The following is a 17689-nucleotide window of genomic DNA, read 5'->3' as shown; positions in this document are numbered from 1 at the left end:
ATCATCTCTAGCACTCTTATTCAAGTTGATTATATTGTTATAGCTACTCCAAGGAATCTATTTGAAAATCTTCTTCGAGTTCATCATGATTAGATATATTGTTGGAATTCTTTAGAATATTTGAGAGGGGGATGAATCAATTATCCAAGGTCTAAATCCACAAATAAAAGTTTTTGCAGCTTAGTGAACCCATATCCATAAAACATTTTTATGCGTGCATCCATTAGATCATACAATACTTAAACTTGTAGGTTACTATCAAATCGACTTTGCAGAAATGTAATCATGAAACATAATAGATTTAATAACACATTTGACACAATGATTTTATGTGGAAACCCAATTTGGGAAAAACCACCAGTAACATGCTACTAATTCTCACTCTTTTGAAGTGATACCCTATGAAAGGCCAAGCCTATTAAAGGTTACAATACACACTGTTAAATGTGACCTAGTTAGAGGATTTCAATCACCTTATTAGGAGTGAGCCTTGTTAGAGTAATTTAGATCATTCACTTGGAATTTCACCTAGTTAAAATATTTACAAATGACTGTTAGGTCAACCTTAATCCAAAGGATTTACTCGAGGTTGATACAATGATTAGAATGTAACAGTAATGCTTGATCTGATAATAAATTACAACTCACTTGCAAATTATAGATATTTATTTTAGTCCTCCATTATGCTTGGCATTCACACACTTCAGCTTTGATATCTTTTTCACCATTCAAGCATCCATACTCTTAAGCCTTCTTTCTTTACATACAATTAGTAGTCTCTTATATTTGGTCATTGATTGAGGCAAATACCCTAGACTCCTTGTTTTCTTTAGGTTCTCACACATGACAACCTTTGCTTCTAACCAGCTCTCTCTATAAATAGAGATCTAAGATCTTTTGTCATTCAACCTCAATCATCCATTTTAAGGTTAGGTAGGATTAGGTAGGATATAATGAATCTACCCAATTTTCCATTTGGTTCTTCTAGAAACTTCTCCCTTGAATCCTCTTTGAATTCACCTCAAAATAGTTTACTTTAAATTATGTGCCACCAACTCATCATAGTTATCTTCCACAAACTTCACACAATTCAAGAAAAAAAATAGTTAGCTCAAATTTGTCAAATCTACAATTTAACATGAATACTGGCACTAGACATCAATATGTTGTCACTTGACTTCCATACTATTCTTACACTCATCATCCACTAGATAACTTGGCAAACACTAAAGTTTATTGGTGCTCAGCATCAACTAAAATTTACTCAACTTACACTAATTTTACTCGGCATACACTAAAACTTGACTTTACTCGGCTCCAACTAATCTTCTGGTTGCCTAGCACTAACTTTTCTTGGCACCTACTATCCACTCGGTCAAGCTTGGCAAACTCAATTCTTCGAACTTTTTCTTCTAGACTTAATCAGTGTATCCATCCTTTGTAACCTTAAGTAGATAATCAATACACTATGTCATCACTATCTTAACTAATTTGTGTACTCCTTTTACATACCATAACTCAACCTTTCCTCTAGGTTCTCATGTTATCTTATTTGATCAAAACCTCTTCAACAATCAAATAAATGACAGTACTCAAATCAACTAGGCAGTTGTCTTACCAACAAGTAGTATGTTTGACATCAGTGAAAATATAATGATTGAAACACATTCTCATACTTGTATCAATCTTTTCTCAATAGATATTAGATTCACCAACTTATTCAATATGTGGCAATGGTTAGGAATCTTGTAAATATACTTATGATGATGTATCTTCCTAATTTTGACCACAAATCTTTTTGCCACTAAAATATGATGATAACGTTCTGTGTTTTTCTGGCCTTTCTTAGCTTTTCTCACATGAAGGACTCTTACCCTTGTTCATGTTTTACATCTCAATTAAATATAAGATGCCAAAATAATATTAACTTGTTAAAGAAGTGATAATATACTATTACATATATTTATCTAAATATGAATTATTGGTCGTATGCCCTATGATATTATAGATGTCATCATGTTTGAGGCGTCTCAAGTGACCACTACCCACTAACTTGTACCCACTAAATAAGATTGAACTCAAAATTGTAGACAAATAGAGGTCTGAGTTACCCACCTTTGTGCCAATTATAGTCACCACTCACCAATTCTCTTGACAATTTGAGACTTCACTATCGATCAACCAATTGATATGAATTATGTCAAATAACACTAGTCTATGAATGCATTTATAAAAATATTTTTTGTAAAATTTGGAGAGAATCTTATAACATATACAAATATTGGTAAAATACATGTAATAATAACATGGCTTATGTCATTTTTCACGTGACTATGGTCCTTCCAATATATTCCCATGAGTAGAAGAGTTGGAAAAATAGTATTGGTTTATGTTCACATCCATAATATGACAGGAAAATATTACCCCTCCTTGAAATAAAACCTTATAAAACCATGGGAGAATTTAGGTCATCCAAAAATTTTCCTTTGAAAATTGTAGGTGAATGTTTTAAATTTTCCATGTGAAAAAATAAATCTGATTGGCTATATCACATCAAAAATAGAGGTGATTGCATAAATCATTGGGTTTCTGTCCTAGGTGTATTACCCAATTTTTATATAGTTTGAGCAATACACCATGCCCTATATGTTGAATTTATTTGCTAAATCTGAGTATGTCAATGTGCAACATTTTCCAATTGGTAAATATTTTCCACTAAAGTTATCCTTGAAATTGGTATCATTAATTCATACACCAATATAACACTCAACATAATCACCAAGATCTTGTGCTAATTATTCAAATCCAAATTTTCATTATATATATATGGATTAGATTGCATCACAAATAAATAATGCTAACATGATTTCCAAAATTAAAATACAAAGTGTTGATCATAAAATAAATAAAAAATTGTAATTGCATATTTAGATTTAAACAAACACATACACACATGTATATATACACATACACACACACACATATATACACATACATACATATACATATACACACATATATATAATATATACACATACATATCTATATGTGTGTGTGTATGTATATATAAAGTAAATTGCTACCAAGGGGGTAGCACCCAATAGTTTTAACCAAAGAAGAGAAAAATTATAGAGATCCATAAAGTTCCCATGAAGAGGAGCCAAGCTATATAGGGAGCAAAGGAATAAACTGAAGGAGAAACAAGGAAACCAAAGGCCATACCATAATTAGAAAAATCTAGATCATGGATAGAGGGCATGACGTTTCAAAGGCCTCAATGACCAAAACACCACAACCATAATGCCTACACTAAAGATAATGTGGAAGATTTAAAATAGACATATGAAACTTCCAATCCACATATGAGTTGGACATGATGGAAATATTGATTCACCTTCAGACACTCCATGAATCAAGTATAGATTGCATGAAAGATGGATACTAATGTGAAATTCAAACCTGCATGTAGAGTACTAAGAACTACTACTATATTATCCTTCCATAAAGGAGCCAACAAACTAAGGCTCAAAAGAGACACTAAAATAACCGCACCAAACTTTTAAGAAGAATCAATCATAGGAATTTTTGGAGAGAATAGAATATTGGATAAAAGTTACAATGCATGCTAAAAGAGCCAATTAGTCTTTGCACATAAAACATTATATTCACTTTTTTGGTAGGAGAGGGATGACCACCCTTAAACATCACACGCTAAGGAAGAAATTAAGCTTGGTAAAATAAGTTAACTTTGACTATTTAACACTTTTAGCCTAAGAATCAAGTCGTAGTGTGTGATGTTTAAGCCATTTGAAGAGGGACAAGCCCCCTTTGACCTTTTAAGATAGGATATAATTGACTATTGATCCCCAAATTGGACTTCTTCCTCCTACTTTTTTTTGTTTTTCATCTAACATGTCGTCTTCTACATAGGGTCTGTGTGCATCAATTGGGTAGCACATTGTGAAATTTTTATGTCTTCTGCAATTCCTAGTTCATCAATGAAATAATCATGCTCAAGGTTGTCATCCCCAAAGTAATTAGGTAGAGAGTTTGTGACCACAACATGTACTTTTGAGAAAGGCAAAGAAGATTGTGTGTTATCACCAATGGGGACTAGAGCTAGGTTTTTTATGGCCACACAATTTGTATTATGATCACATGGAGAGGAATGCCCAATGTTTGACATGAGTGAAGAGTCAAATGAAGTGAATGCTTTATAGGAGGGGGAAGATGAAAACTCCTTTATAGTGATGCCTAAATTATTCTTTAGGGTCCAACAAGTAGCTAGAGCAATAGGGCATTTTGACTCCATATGTTTTTTTCTACAACATCGAAGAAAAAATCTCCCCACTTTCTCAACCTCCAGACTCTATATCCATTCTCCATCGGGCAAGCTGATGCAAATTGTACCTAAAATCTTATAGATTGCTAGGATGCATACCCTATATAGAAGTTTGCACAAAATTAATTACTCCCATATAAATATTAATAGTTCATCTAATAAACTTGAAAATTTTGGATAGGATTAAATCAAACCAAAACTCAAAGGGAAATTTGTAGAGTTAAACCCAGATCATCCCATGATAAGGATTGCAAGCTAATGGGTTGAAAAAAGGAGTCCACTCCTAGATTACAATGTGTTGGGATTCAAAAATCTAATTAGGTTACCCAAGGATCTTATCGTGTCTTTCCTAATGCAGGAGCATCCTAGGTGTGAGGGCAATCTTGCATCAACCAAAAATATTTTATTTTCAGTTTCTATTTTAATAAGGACTGGTAGGTAGGATGGTTACTATTTATGGTAACTTTCTATTTTTAGTAAGTTTTTCATATGAGCTCGAAATGTTCTTTTCTATAGGAAGGTTCATTTTAGAGATATAAGCTTACCATAAAAATGTCATTGTTCCATCTTAAGTATCAAAGAAGTTATTGTGGATTTTTGGTGAAAAAAATTGTAGAAAAAATCTTTAGGCTCACCATTGGAGGTCTTAGAGTGCCTAGATGAGGTCTGAAAACTTGACAAAAGGGCACTAGCATAGTTTTGAGCCTATAGATCAGGAGCTAGCATTTTTGAAAAAGTGGTTATAATGGTAATCAGAGGAACGGTTCGTGAGTTATGGCCTTCCAAATTTGGGCCACCCAAAATTTCTAAAAATAATTGTCAAAGATGTATTTGGCCAACTATATATGTTTTGTTAGGATCTTTCAGCCCTAAGCATTAAATTTGAGCATCTAGAACCTTCCTAGGTGGCATAGAATTGCCTATTTAAGAAAGGCCCAAACATTGCTAGATTAGCTCCCAATGATAGTTCGCAACTTGTCTTGCAAATTATTGTACTGGAGGCGCACCCATGTGGGTTAGCATATTGTACTTATGAATTTAGTAATTTCGCATTTGAGGCACAAATAAGAAGTCCATATTTTGTTCTTGCATTTGTTGTTATTTCTTTGTTTCTATTATGAGTTTATGGTATTAAGGGGAGCACTTTGCATCATTTCCTTATCACCCAAATCTACCATTATGAATTAGAGAGGAAGGAAATAAACCTCTAATATACTACTACCCCAATTTTCATTGATCGATTCATGCATGTGATCTGTAGCATGGTGTTTACTGAGATTTTTACAAATAAAAACATTATGACATAGCTTTATGACATCATGGATGATTAGGTCAGCCACATACCCACTAAGAACCTATGTAGTCACCACCTTGCCAAGGATAGAAAGGGCCATCATTTTTCCCCACCATAAATATCACACACACACACACACACATAAATTTAATGAAATCAATTAGACACATTTCATGTTTGAATTTATCAAGAATCTTAAAATTATATGGTAGCATTTGATATGAGAAAAAATGTTATGTCCTTTATACCACCAAATTGCTAATAATTTGAAATAATAAAGAATATTATTTAGGATAAGCACCTTTTTACTAGAAAATTATTTGATGAAAAAATAACTATGTAAGTTATAAAATGTTTGAGGGCTTTATTAATTAATTGTTTTATTTTGTTTATTGCAAAGTAAATATTATTATGCAAGAATATTCTTTGTGAAATAAAATTGCATTGTGTAGCACAACCTTCTAATGAATGTTACCACTTTTGTACTATTTTAAATTTTAACAATCATTCTAGATTATTTTTGTATTAGATATCATGAAAATCAATACAAAACCATACTATTGACAAGTTGAGATTTTTCATTGTATATTATAGTAAAAATATGATCAAGTCATCTATTACAAAAAGGATATACTATATAAAGTATTATATCTATAGACAAAGGAGCAAAAAATATGTCTAATACTAGAAATAAGCCTATTATTGATGAACACATTGTTGGGCCTACTCAAAAGAAACATCAAATAATATATCATAATCATAGAAAAATATCCAAGAGTTCAAAAGGTCACTAGATGACCTCATTAAGATGAATTTCATTCCTAATCCTTTTCACCCATGCAACCTAGTCAACCATTGCTCTCATTCATCTCAATTCTTTACCACCAATCATCTACTAAGGATAAACACTATCTTCAACACCCTTCAATTCATCTTCCTCATTAAGTACATTAGGAGGAATGATCATTATTAGTGTAATCACCCTATTTTGGTCTAGTAAACTATAAGCCCCCTTTTCAAAATTTTACTCTATATGTTAGACCAAATTATGGTTAACTAATTTTGCATAATTTTTAAATCAAAATCCTTGATCAAATCATCATTTATTCAATTTTATCCTATGATTTTCTCACCTCATCCTAATTTTTATTTAATTAAAAGAACATGATCCCTTTTAATTAAATAAAAAATATCCTTTATCCTATGTGCACATGAAAAGTCATTTTTCTAATTTAAAAAGAAAAAGAAAATCAAGTTGTCTACATCTTAAATGCACACTTTCCAAGGTACTGAAATATTGACTTTTCAAAAAGAATTTTGTCTCTTTAACTCCACCACCCATCCTCTTAATCTCATCCATCTCTTTTTCCTCTTGAGAATGTTAAGCAAATAGATCAACTAAAGAACAAATATCCACTGTTACTTTTGCCTCTTAATATCTAACCACCAACATCTCTTTAAAAGGGGATCTCTCATCACTCTCCATATATTTAGAGTTCTTTCTAATGTTATGCTACCATTTTATTGTCTTAAACACTTTAGCATTCACTTATGCCCTTGAACACTAGCATGCTAGCTTATTGATCCATTTCATTGTAAATATATTAGCTCACATAATTTAACTAGGATGTGTTGTGGTTTCACAACACACACCCAATTTTTGTTAATTCAAAATAAGGACCCCCTAGTTTTAAATTCCTCATTGAGGCTTTTAGTTTAGAGCCCTGGTCATTTTGGACCCTCCCTAGGGTCTAGGTCAAATCCCAATCTCTAACCGGGAAGGGTCATATAATTTTTTAGGCATAAAATAAATATTTAATCAAACCTTTGTTAAAAGGCCAATTGATTCGATATACCTCGGACCCATTTTTATTTAATATAAGTAGGTGTAGTCATCAGCTATCTTTATAAGCCCTCAGAAGGTTTATCTAATGGGTATTTAAGCATGACTTGTAGGTAGTAGTTGTTATGCAATTTGGTTTATTATTCTTTGTACTATGAATTCCTATTGGGATTCTTTGTTGTTCACTATTTTAGAGGTGAAAGATCTTCCCTACTTGGCTTTATGGTCTTAATGAGATTCAACCCTCACACTATTATGTTTTTGTATTACTTTGCTTTGGATCTAGAAAATCTATAATACCATTCTTGTCTAGAATATATTTATCTATGAATATCTCAATATACTTTGGTGTCTTCTACACATTTTCCTTCAAGTTGTCAATTCCATTCTAGAAGTCTTAGCATTAGTGAGTTGGAGAAGCAACACTATACTGCATCACTTTTATCACCATACAACCTACCACACCCTACACCTCCAATACTACATGACATCTTCCCTTCACCATCATACAACTTAAACATTACCATATGACCACTGTAATACTTCATCATACAGATACCCCCTTAAATTGTATGGCCCTATCTTTTGGTAGTGTATGGTTGCACTCTTAATCCCCACCATACAACCTTACTATACACCTTCTCCCCACCATACAACCCTATTAGTTTCTACCGTATAGCCGTCATTATCCCCTCATCGTATGGACTCAAGAGCTTACCACTAGGTGCAGCAAAAATTGATTTTGAAGTTGCAAGTTTGAGCATAGAGGAAGGACACTTTGGTCATTATGGGAAAGGAACATTATAGTGGTATCAAAGTTAAGTTATTTTACTAGCCTATGGAAGTAAATGCACATTTATAGCTAAAGGAGAAGGTGAAATAACCTTGTTGGTAGAATGTTAAATCCTTAGGATCCTATGATAGAACTCATGAATCTTTTAAGATAGCTTAGCAAAAACTAAATAAAAATCAATTAAACCCAAAGGCTTATGTAGGAAACACTACAAAAATTGGCTGAGGAAAAGAAAATAGAAGAACATTTAATGGGCTCAGTGATGATTATGTATCAAGAAGGAAAAACTCTCAACTCTCTAACTCTTGAACCTCGATCCCCATCTTCCCTCCAAGGATGGAGGCACCATGCAAAAAAGAGAGCCCACTTTTCAGGAAATATAAGAAAAGATTTGGGGAGATTTGGGGAACATGAATATGGAAGGTGATATATCTTACAAATACTATGTTGATCTAAGAATGATATATTCAGATGGGGGAAATCATGGTTACTTTAATGATGATCTCAAGAGAAAGATCGAAAAAGTAAACTTGTCACCATTTGATGGATCTAGAGCCATCAGTGCACTTGCATGGGTTTTGAAGGTAGACACTTGCCTGGCCAAATAATGGTATCAAAAACCTATAGAAATGGACTACTTATTTAGGATTGGACACCCTAATTAGTTTCTAAATGAATTATTCAGTCTCATTTAATTATCGACCAGGGATGTAAACTTGGAATGGAATTTTCAAAGTATATGCTTTAAACTTTATCAATCTTAAGACTAACCTATGGAATTCAAATTCTTGAGTTGTAGAACTATGCTAAAATTAGTAAATAAATTTACTCTAACAAATCATGTAATCATGGATAGGAGTTACTCTAACCACCTATGTTGTAGGAACAGTCCACCAATTTTGTTATTAGTGGTTGTAGGATCAAAAAATTTCTACCTTACTTAGAAATGAACAAGAAAATGAATTCTACTCTAACAAAACAATTCACTCACCAAGTGGGCCCCCTTGGATGAGTGAACAAAAAATAGAATTAAGATAAAAGATATAAATTTAAACTATGCATTATATTCATTCATGAAGAAAGATTGCACTTGGTTGAAAAATAGTATCACAATAGTTTTGATATGAAAATCAACTCATTTGACTCCTTCAACTTCTTCCTTTAAAAAAGTTACAATAGTTGTTTATTTGAAAGAAAACTTATAACTACCACCTAAATCTAAGACCACTTCATTAATGAGGATATGTTATAGAATCATAAAGTTTTAGAATAGAAACAACATTAAACATGAATAAATCCTCTAGGAATATAGCATGTTGAGGAAGCTACATCCATGTGTACATGCAATAGAAAGTAATAATTGATTTTCCCTACTTGTGAAGGTCTTGTAATCCATAGTTGGCTTTGATTATTCTAGTGCCACAATGTTGGTCCTTGAATGCCCATGGTAAACACCTACAAAATTATTAGTGGGCACACAACCTTCCCTATACATATATATTCTTATCATCAATATTAGGAAAAAGGTGTAAAGTTCCAATTAACACTTGCAAGTCCTATGGCTACAAGAGGAAGACTACCCAAAACATAGCATAGGTAGGGAAATATTTATCAACATGTATAGCTACTACATTATACCATTCTTTTTCATCAATTCAATAAAATATCTTGTCTTTAAATTATCCATATTTCTATTTCATGTATTCACATATATATAACATATACATAAAAACTATAAGTTAATATGTGTGAAAACCATAAATTCATGTCTATTTGCAAAATAATTCTTTGAAAAGAGGATAAAAAGAACTAAGAAAGATGGCCTTTTGGAGGCCTATCATTCTCCCCAACTAAACTATTGTTGGTCCCCAATGACCATGAAATTTCAGATTTTGGCATGAATTCTCTAGTCACTAGCCATATTTTCTCCAGGCTCATCCTTAACATACTTAAAATACCCATAATTTCCTCTAAGCCTTCTACATTGTCGGACTTCTATAGACATATCATGATCTTCTACATTTTCATTCATTACTAGCAATGGTTGCAGGAGTACAGGAGGTTGAAACCTTAATGAAAGCATGTAATGGAATAGACTCCTTCCCAACTTGATGCACCATGGGACTCTTATATTGGTAAGAGTTAGATTCTACCAAGATTGAGGTTCCCTTGTCTTCAAATCATGTGACATTCATATCCATATTTTTCTTGAGGCACTGATTGTTGCTACAATATCATGAGATGAATGTTGATCCCAATCTATAAAAGCTTGCTCTCTTACTAGGTACACCTTGTTAGCTCCTCTTGGGTTTCCTATAATAGAAAAACAGTCTAGAAATGTATGTTGGGAATGTTGAACTTCAGGCCTCATACACAAGGAGTTGCCAACTCATTATCTTTGTATGGTGCAACTTGGTGCTCCTTGCTTATTTTATTTTTCATCTAGGACATAATTGCCCTTAATTTCACATATCCTACATAAAGGACTGAGTTCTATTATGTATCATTTGGCACTACCAAGTTATGTGGGTATAGTTCACACAACAAGTTTTTCAAGGTCATTGGAACAAACTGGAATGCATCATAGAATTCATGAGGAGTTGAAATAGAGGTATTTATCCTTTCTATAATTCTTGTCATGTTAAAATTAATAAGTTTTTCCTTAAGGAATAATGCATACACTAGAGATGGTGATCTGCATGCCATAAGCTCAAGAATCAATCATGTGATTTGTTCAATCTATCTCTTTAAAACCTTAATTTGGTCAAATTTATGTTCTAGTTGATGGCCTTGCTCATCAGTGACACGTTTTAGCTTTTCTTTTTATAATTTCCATAGTGCCCTTTCCCACAACAATTGTTGATATAAATTTATCCCTGCATCCAGGGGTGTAGACAAATTAGGTGGTGGCAAGGGTTCTTGACTAAGAATATCTACCCAATTAGGTGCTAGGTGAGGAGTTTTTATTATCCTTTATGGTTTGGAGGATTCTCCCTTCCATAAAACAAGGTTCGTCACTACATTTCCTTTCTTACTAGACTCGATTGCTTCCTTAGCCAATATCTCTAATCTATCTTGATTAAGTTTTTCTAACACTTCCTCAATAATCTCTTTTCTAAATTATGGGTATTCTTCAGAAGGAAGGTCTTTAGAATCCTTAGAAATGTCTTGCATTGAAAAAAAATTCTTCAAACCCTTTGGACTCCTCAAAATCCTCATCATTGTTAATAAGTGTATAGTTAACACTAGGGTTGACTTCTGTTTGTGGATACTAGTTATTGAATTCAATGTCACTGGCTACATTTTGTTGAAACTCGCCCTTCAAAGAGGACTTCTACAAAAATTTAGAGGATTCTAGGTTAATAATTGGAATAGAAGCCTCAACATCTCTGTTACTTTTAGAAATGCTTGTACTTATTCTTATAGGGGGTATGGACAAGCTGGAAGGACTCTTTCATTTCCTCCTACTAGTGGTCATTTCTTCTGTAGCTACTTTAGGAGGTTTTTCTAAAGTTTCTTCTACGTGTGAATGTAAGGTTTCATAAACATTATTATTATCACTACTAGGTTGCTACTCTGATACTCCCTCTTCTATTTCCATATTTTTTCCCTTGTCTCCCCTAGTGGTGGACTTGGTCTTTACAAATAGTGGGATTTTAGGGACATTAGCAATTTTGTTAGTTTTACTTCTCTTCCTTTTAGAAGTGGAGGCACCAATTTTGTAGATTCTTTTCCTAGATAGTCTAGAATTGGAAGGAGAAGCTTCAGGAACATTTATGTCCTTGGGATGACTTTGTAAAATTCATTGGATGCTCATTCTCTATGCCCAACACCCTTGCCTCTAGGGCTGACCAACCTAGGTTCTATCTCATTCATTTGCAAAAATTCTTTCCATGTCCCAATCAATTATTTACTTAATTCTCTATACAAATAACTTTATCAAAGAATGATGCAAAATAGACTGGTATTTTCCTAACTGAACTAAGAAAGTTTTCTTTTTCACAATATTGAATAGGAAGTTGGGAAGATTTACCTGTCTATTGTTGTGCTAAAGATGACCCCGAATTTTGAAATGTAGGCCATGCAAATACTTGTAGCACCCTCCACACATGAAATAATTAATGATGAATGTAGTTGGCTGAATGAATTCCAAGGGCAAGGATACTCTGGAAGTGCCTTTCTTCTTATCTATGTGTACAAAGTAAACTGAGCCCTAGCCAAACGCAAGTCGAGATCCTTAGCCCATTTTTAACCTTCTTATGGCAAACTAACTACTCAAGCCACAATATTCTCTATAAATTCAATTTCACCACTACAAATCGACCCTTGAAAGTGCTTAGAAATTGCAAAGAAACTCCTTCATTGAACCCCTTAAGACTCAAGTAGTAGTACAGCCACCGTTTCCTTCTAAACATTTCACAACTGGATGCATTGTCCAGAAAAACCTCATGATCCACTGGCTCATGTCTCTAAAGATCTTCTCCCATTGTTATGGACAAAAAATTTGATTTTTTGCAAAAACTTGGTATTTTCATAGAGCACAACAATGGGAAATCAACAAAATTCATAATGTTACAGTATAAGATGTTGTAGATAGAAAAATGGCATACCAAATGTTACTTGCTTCTTGGAATTAAACTAGTTTTGTGCACAAAATCTAATGATATCTTCACTTGCACCAAATCTCATAATATTTTGCTCGTGTCAAGGCCTGCCACCTCATACACATCGCTAACATATCATTAAAAGTTAAACTTTAGCTTTTAATATCTTTAATTTCCTTACAGATATTATGATGTTATTAAGAAAGGATAGATCATCAAGCATATGATGATAGTCATCTCATAAAGACAAGAAATGTAATGTTTGCATGAGAATTTTTGAAAATAAAGTATTCCACCCCCTCCCCACCCCAACTAAGTAAAAGCATGGGTTCCACTAGGCCAAGACATGCAAGAGTAGAAAACTATAATGACACAAATTCCTAATAAAGAATGAATAAAATAAAATATGTACAATGGTATGTAGCATGAACCTAGCAAGTGCTATAAGAAAAGTGCTCTAAAAAATATCACCTGCATTGATGGGGTGATGGGATGGTAAGGAAAGATGATTGAGAAAGAAGGTGAGGTGGAGTTTATTGTAAAGAAATAATTTCACAAAATGTGAAATGTTTTTTTATGGAGATCTTCAATGGAATCAAGAATCAACAGAAGTCTAGGTAGGAGACCCAGACACTTCGGCTGTAGGAAAAAATGTGTCTGCATTGTGTTGGAACTATTGCAAGAACTCCTCTTAGGTAATTGGCTTGTTGGAGAATTTGAGTCTATGCTTGTTGACGAGTAGCTTGAACTATATAGGGTCAATGGTTGGAAGTTGAACTATGCCACCATACAATAATGAGATTATTTCATAGGGTCCCGAGCCATCTAGTTTGAAATTTTCCCAGCATGTGTTGGTATCAAGGATCATACAATAGTGCCCAATATCTCATAGAAATTTTATTTTCTCAAATTAACTTTTCATGCCATTATTTTCTCTATGGATGGATCAATTTAGTATTGTGGAGTGTAGATTTCCTGTATTCATCAAACCCATTCAATTGTAAAATATGGTCTTCTTGAGCTCTAGTAAGATCAATGTCCAAGTCCCAAGTTGTTTTGAGCATCTTATGTTGAAACTCAATAGGCATGGATGTAGATTTTCTATAGAGTATCTCAAAAGTGGTAAACCCAGTCTTGTTTTTCCATGTTGTATGGTAAGCTCAAATGGCTTCACGAAGATGGGTAGCCAAATCTTTTTTGTGAACAACAATTGTCTTAGTTAAAATGGATTTTATCTCCTAGTTGGTTATCTAGGCCTAGTCATTGGCCTAAGGGTGATATGGTGAAGATTTACCATGGTTCACCATGTATTCATTTATCAACTCTAAGATAAGATTTGAGGTAAAGTGTGCTCCTTAATCCTTAACTATCTGTTGTGGTACTCTAAATCTAGTGAATATACATTCATAGAGAAATTCAACAACTTTATGATCCCTAACATGCCTCATTGTGATGCAGGAGCATCCTAGGTGTAATGGCAATCTTGCATCATGCAAAAATATTTTATTTTCAATCTTTTTTATTTTAATAAGGACTAGTAGATAGGGTGGTTACTATTCATGGGAACTTGCTATTTTTAGTAAGTTTTTCGTATGAGCTCATAATGTTCTCATTTTCTACAAGAAGGTTCATTTTAGGGATATAAGCCTAAAAAAAAAATCTCATTGCTCTAGCTTAAGAATTAGATAAGTTATTGAAGATTTTCGGTGGAAAAATTTGTAAAAAAATCTTCAAGCTCATCATTGGAGGCCTTAGAGTGCCCAGATGAGATCTAAAAACTCGATGGAAGGGTGCTAGTGCAATCCTAAGCCTATAGATCAAGAGCTAGCATTTCTGACAAGTGGTTATAATAGCCAATTGGAGCTACGGTTCGTGATTTATGGTCTTCAGAAGTTGGGCTACTGGTGCAGAGGCACCTAAATTTCAAGAAGACAAAGATATAAAAGCTAGAGAAGCCATTTGTAATAAGTTGTCAAAGGAGGTCTTAATATGATAAATAATGTAAAAATGTTTATTTAATTGGTGAATGGATCTATTGACATCCATCTAAAGTCATTTGAGTCATTTGTATTGTATTTGGGTCAAGTTGTAAAGGCTATGAAGCCATTTTTTGTCAAAAATGTAAAAGTTGCGTAAAAAGTTGTAAAATGCAACTTTGAGAAAGTTGTTAATAATAGAAAAATGATGTAAAAAGGTATATGGTTGGTCTTGGGGGTAGTTAGGAAGGTTTGTAATTATCAAATGGATATAAAAACCATTGTATGGTCGAACCAAATCAATTTGGAGAAGAGGAAATACTTTGATACATTTTTGGTGTATTTTATTGTTGTGATTTTGATTGATTTTTTTTAGTTTTAGAGTAGTTTTCAGGCCTTGTACGGCCATGTACAGATTGGAAACCATGTAATATAGTAATTTATATATAGTATGATGAATCCTTCTTCTCATTCTTTTGGTTTGGTTCAATTTTATGAAGATATGAATAAGTTATGGGTATTTTGGTGAAAGTGGATGTTTGCAGATTTGAGATTCGCTGAATACAGTCATGTTGCAGTGTGTCGTGTGGACATATTTTGGAGACTCAAGATATCTAGTGATATTCATTGGAAATATATGTGAACTACCTTTCATTTCCAACTGGTTTGAATCATTTTCATTTAAATTTGTGAAAGTTATGAGCATTTTAGTGAAAACTGGTTTTTAAAGATATCCATTCAAGATGAAGGCAGGGATTTGTGCTTGAAAAATTATATATGAATTGGAACAGTAAATGGCTTACATATTTGGAAACTATAATCATAGATGGATAATGTGGAATTTTTTTGATATTATTTAATTTTTTTTTTGAAATATATTTGATGCCCTAGGCAGGGTTACTAGTTTTGGTTCTGGTTTATGACAGAGAAAATGGGTCTTGATACAAAGACCATAACTTGTAATTGGTTTATTGGATTGGTACCATCTTTGAATATGTTTTACTATACCTAGTTTGGAACAATTAATCCAAAGGGTTTGGAAATAAATATTATAGATTGAAAGTTATGAAAAATGAAATCTGATATAGAAATCAGGATATGTGAATGGAGTAAGGTTGATATTTTTGTGTTGGAAAATGTTTTGTTCTACCTTGAAAGATGCCTCTAATTATGGAGTTTATTTAATGGATTTTGAAGGGATCAGCATGGATCCTATTATTTGGTTGATTTGAAAGATTCTCTGCATCAGCTACCAAATTTTTTAAAATAATTTTTCAAAGATGTATTTGGCCAACTCTCTGTGTATTGTTAGGGTCTGTCAACCCTAGCTATTAAGTTTGAGCATCTAGAACCTTCTCGAGTGGCATAAAACTTCCTATTTAAGAATGGCCCAAACATTGTCTAGGACAACTCTAGGTGATATTTCACAACATCGCCTTGTAAATTACTATAATGAAGGCACCCATTTGGGTTAGCATATTGTAATTGAGAATTTTGTAATTTCGCATTTGTGGTGATAATAAGAAGTACATTTTTTTTTTCTCGCATTTTCTATTGTTTCTTTCTTTCTATTATGAGTTTATGGTATCAAAGGAGTCCCCTGCATCAAGTGGTATCAAAGCTAGATTTCTTGAGTGTGTGGAAAAATCACCAATTGTGAGGTTGTTTGCACTAGGACCATGGTTTGGGCTGAGTGTGTAGACAAATTACTAATTGTGAGGTAGTTTACACTAGGGTTTTAGTGGAGGCATGAAAATGCCTCCACGAAGAGAGCATGGTGGAAGAGTTCTATGTGTTACACCTGAGCATTTTTTAGCCCTCCAAAGGCAAATGCATGTGTCAGAAGAACAAATGCAAAGAGGAATAAATCTTCCTATAAGAGATGAAAGCGAGGATGAGGATGAAGTAGAAGAAAATTCCTAAGCAAAGGTAGTTCTAAATCCAAAGAAAGAGAGGCTTTTTAGGGCCATCTCCAAGATTGAAAAAAGACCTAAGTTTGAAGTTCTGACATTTTTAGGAAATCTTAACCTAGAAGAGTTGATCGATTGAATCAATGAACTAGAGGATTACTTTGAGTATGAAGATATTGAGAATCCAGATAGGGTTAAGTTTGTGAACGCAAAACTGAAGGGACGTGCAAAGATCTAGTGGCAAGAGATTTAGTTGGAGTGAAATAGAAAGGGAAAGGACAAAATCACTAGATGGGATCGGATGATAGTTAAAATGAAGTGACAATTCATTCCTATGGATTATGAGCTTGATCTGTTAAAGAAGATGCAAGGAATGAAGCAAGCAAGAAAATTTGTTCAAGAGTATACCGAAGAGTTCTACCGAGTTCTCATTAGAACCGGCCATGCAGAAGCTGATAAGGAGAAAGTCACCTATTATCTTAATGGGTTAAGGCCAAGCATTTAGGATGAGCTAAGTTTAGTTCAAATGAGCAGTATTGAGGAGTTATACCAGTTTTCCCTAAGAGTTAAGGAGAAACTAAGCAAGAAGTTTGACAATAAGAATAGTGGAAGAGGTCATGGTGGAAGATCTGGTGGACAATCTTATGGGGGCCGTAATGATGATCAAAAGAATAAGGATGATCAGTGAGGAAGAGGTAGAAGACAAGGAACTAGAAGAGGAGGTTTCCATGGAGAATGTTTTTACTATGGAGAAGAAGGGCATACAGCATTTGAATGGACCCAGCGCCAAGGAAGGATATATCAAAGAATAGAAGGTCAGGTGAGAGTTGCACATGTTGATGAAGATGCTAGATCCTTACATTCTAAAGATGCTAAAAGAGGAGAAGTCCTAGTTAACAGAAGAGTCCTATTGAGTGGTGAGAATGA

The sequence above is a fragment of the Cupressus sempervirens genome, chromosome 9 (assembly GCF_028749045.1).
Source record: "Cupressus sempervirens isolate cs-2001-9-10 chromosome 9, ASM2874904v1, whole genome shotgun sequence".
In the NCBI taxonomy this organism is placed as follows: Eukaryota; Viridiplantae; Streptophyta; class Pinopsida; order Cupressales; family Cupressaceae; genus Cupressus; species Cupressus sempervirens.
Note: the sequence above shows the minus strand (reverse complement) of the source record.